Source organism: Ostrea edulis, chromosome 4 (assembly GCF_947568905.1).
Source record: "Ostrea edulis chromosome 4, xbOstEdul1.1, whole genome shotgun sequence".
Classification (NCBI taxonomy): Eukaryota; Metazoa; Mollusca; class Bivalvia; order Ostreida; family Ostreidae; genus Ostrea; species Ostrea edulis.
The window spans coordinates 66,699,958-66,704,068 of NC_079167.1; the positions used below are offsets into that span (position 1 = coordinate 66,699,958).

Sequence of the window (4,111 nt, forward strand, 5' to 3'; positions counted from 1 at the left end):
GTTCTCTGTTTCATTGTTTCTTCTGTTTTAGGAATGAAAACACCATGTTCCCGTATCACAAAACAATATTTATCTACAAGAACAAAGCAATAATTACTCCACAATTAACGTACTAAATTGTAAGCATAGTGTTCAATAGATATTGGAATGTGTACCTCAAGTTTAAGTTTGTAGTTGCATATAAGCAATAATAAAAAAAAATCATGAGCCTGAAATATGAATCACTTTAATCTACGATGTTTACATGAATAGACATGGTCACATTGTTTTCAGAACTCTAACATTCAGGCAGACATTGCTCTAAGGGACTGCTCAACATGAAACTGCTTAAAACTGAGTCATTCTCAATAGAAGACGGGCCTTTATATGCGTATTGCATAAGTCACAATTGTCAAAGTGTTCCCCACACACTCTGCAGTGCAGAAAATGCGAACATGGAAGAAACAGAATCTCACGAAGATTTTCTTTACATGTGATGCACATTGCTTTCTCTTTCTTTTTTCGTGTCTCCTTCCTCAGTGTTTCAAGACTTGCGTCTGACAAAGAAAAAAAATATCAAATCAGTGCATAGGCATAGACGAGGGTTATCCTTAATTCGTAAAATTACCAATATTGATTTACAAGATATCTTACTTTCGATGTCGAAATCTGCCATTATACCATCACAATATGGCGCATGAATTGGGCATACCTAATTGAAGACCTACAGGTAATTAAAGACCTACGGAAGACCTACAAAAATGTGGGCAATATATATAAAAACTAATATGATTTTCTGATTAAGCATATCAGAAATACATGTATCTATTAAACAAACAATTTTGATAAAAATAAGTTTTAAAGTGTAGTTTTAAGGCTCGGTATGGGTAACTATAAGAACGATAACTCGCTTAAATATATAATATCTACAAATACGCTGTTTAATTGTTAATCATTGCTTTTAGTTTTTAATACATACTTTTCAAACATTTTCCTGATCTTAAAACAAAGAAAATATAACAAAATGATTAACAATTGAACAGCTGATTTGTAGGAATGATATTTACGCGAGTTATCGTTCTTACGCTAAGTCATCCAAGAAAAATATAGTTCCCCATACCGAGGTTTAAAAATACACTTTAAAACTTATTTTTATCAGACCTTTATGTGAGTAATATATATTTGAGACATGATTAATCCGAAAATCGTATTAGTTTTGATATATATAGCCCACATTTTTGTAAATGTTCCGTAGGTCTTCAATCAGCTGTATGTCTTCAATTAGGCAGGTCGCATTAATTTACGAATGAAGAAAATAAACTATCACAGAACAAACAATTGAAAGATTAAAATTATACACAATATCCTCGAAGTAACTATTATGATAAGGCACAAAAATTCTGAATAATTCATTTTCTATATTTAAAAACATCCCTAAAATACTTGTATGATAAAAATAGCGAGGTCTTTTTTTTTTTACTTGAGAATGTACATGTATTGTTTTGGTAGGTTTTGTCGTCAGTAGAAAGTAATGATAATTTAAATAATAAAATCTTTCGCTTCAAGGTTCTTGAATACATTTAATGCGAAACCAATTGTATATGACTTTATGATTTATTTGAATTACATAAAAGAAACAGGAAAACTTTAGCTGAGAAACAAAGCACATACATGTATATTGCAACTTCCGGTAGAGGTCCTCTGCCCTTGGTTCCGGACGATACTCCCTGGAAATTCATTATATCTAGTATGGACACATATCAAGATCGAAAGAGTCCATGACAGTAATAAAATCATTATATGGAATCGTCAGGCTCTATAACTCTGACCCTGAGAACGTTCACTTTACAGATTCATTAGAAGCTTGAAATAATAGAGACCAGAGTTTTTTTAATCATTAGAAATAATGTTAGATAAATATAAAATTGTGGATGTTTTTTTTCTTCAAATTTCTGGAAGTTGGCTTAAAAAAAATCAAAGAGATTTAAGGAATTCATTTAGAAAATTCATTGGACAGTAACGCGAAAACTTGTCATATGACACAAGAAGAATTGAAGAAGCCTGAGACCATTACTATGTTGCACTACTCAAAATCGTTACCTTTAAAGAACACATCATATTTCAATGGGGAAAAAAACCCATTTAAAGAGAATATTTATAAATAAAGAGTCAATCATGATATTTAAACTTGTCCACATTTTCGTCTTGTTCAAAACAGTTTGTGCATAAAATATTTTGAAAATAAATAACGTATTATATGAGGACAGTCATTTTGTAATCTGACAAATAGTGTATCGATTGAAAAAAACCCCACAAGTTCCAAAATTCATCAATTGATATACCACTACCTTAGCGCAAACCATCAATTAAAATACAAAATAAAATAATATATTACTGATGACTGTTATATCATTTTTATCCTTACTTTACATGATGTGGTGTCAGTAAGAGCAGAATTAAAGTGAAAATAAAGATATTTATGAAAGAAAAATGAAAACAAACTTATCTTTTTATACTTCGGACTACTGTATGCAATTCCTTAACCATGTTTAATCCGATTGATCTCGGAAGGGAATTAAATAACTAAATTGTACAGGTACAGGTATGGAACTTTGGAACTTTGCCAATCGTTACAATGTATACATTGTAAAGATAATATCTACGCACATGAATGCCTTGTGTGATAAAGAACGGTGCAAAGATTAAACTTAAGTACATTATATCAGAACAGTGTTTAAATAAACAGGGGAAAATATGAATACTTAAAACTTTATTATGGTGTTTATAGGCACGGTTGTATTTACAGCACAAAGGTGACGGGCCGCCAGCAGGACCAAGAGCAGGCCCCAACAAACAACACTAACATAAGAAAAAAGCAATTTCAAAGTGAACAAACAACATTTTTTCTTCCAAAGTCAATATTATTTGACATTCACAATTCAAAACTACCAACATTCACAGTTCAAAGTCCACCATGGTATGAAAGAGTGTTTTTGAGTCTAAGAGGTGCAGAGGTCAAACATCTCATGACCTTGACCCTGGGAGGTGCAGAGGTCAAGGAGTTGTAGAGTTTCACATTTTCATAAATTCCGACACGACACGCTCGTAAGCGCCACAAGTTTCCTACCTTGAATGGCAATACTGACAATCATGGCAAGAAACTGCTTAGTCTTGGAAATGTAATGGTTATGCTTATTGAGCCATTTGTTCTAACATCGCCCCTTTGTATAACTCTTGCTGGGGAGCTAGGATGGCTAACTACAATGTACTAGTAATTCGCCTTCCCTAAGCAGCCCGTGAAAAACTAAAGAAAATCCAGCAGAAAACAGAATAGACTCATAAACATTGATAAAGATACATGGAAGCATCTGGCTAGCTAAAATATGTTTTGCTATTGGAAGCCTGCTATTTGCAGTATTCCTCAAACGTTTCATACCTTGCTAAACTTTCACAACCAAAAATTCAGAATTCCTTGAAACATCGATGTAACAAGCCATGTATGAATGGGCTGTGGAATAGGCTAAATGTTTAACATGTGTGACCGGTCGACAGGGGATGTTCACTCCTTCTAGGCACCTGATCCCACCTCTTATGTGTCCAGGGGTCCGTGTTTGCCCAACTATCTATTTATTTTGCATGCATTGCTAGTAGGAGTTATGAGATTGATCACTGTTCGTTATCTTCACCTTTCATATAAATATAAAATAAATTGAACTATTGAAGCTAGGCTAGGTGGCCCAATTTTGATTGATCCGATTTTCTGAGCAAAACTTGTAATACGCCTGGAGATTTGCATTGTGATCTCCGTGTTTTGTGACAGTGAAGCAGCTAATAATTTGTTGAGTTCAAACTGGCTCTGAGGACTGTGAAGGAGGAGGGGATTGGCAGTGAAACTGGATCTGCTTGACGATTTTTTTTCATTGTTTGCGAGAAATAGAATCAGCAATGATACTAAGTTTAGTGGGAATATATTCTGCACAGAATAAATTGTTATACTGCATTTTAAAACAAGGGGCTGAACCAGGGACATAACCAACTTTGACTTTGAGGATTGCTATTTGCTTTTGCTACAAGGGCTTGATTATCGATTTAAAGAATGATTTTTGTTGGTAAGCTTATCCCCACATAAATA

The 4,111-nt window shown here is 33.5% G+C and overlaps 1 long non-coding RNA gene across 2 annotated transcripts; it reads right to left on the bottom strand.

The window, feature by feature from the left end:
- Nucleotides 1-209: 209 nt before the first annotated feature.
- On the bottom strand, nt 210-2,530 carry LOC125670887 (uncharacterized). 2 transcript variants are annotated; one of them, XR_007368419.2, is made up of 2 exons: nt 1,651-2,530; nt 210-536 (listed from the first exon to the last, which is right to left on the bottom strand). It is a non-coding gene; the product is annotated as an uncharacterized LOC125670887 (long non-coding RNA). The 2 variants fall into 2 exon arrangements; XR_008802578.1 differs by having other exon boundaries at nt 210-732.
- Between the last annotated feature and the right edge of the window lie 1,581 nt (nt 2,531-4,111).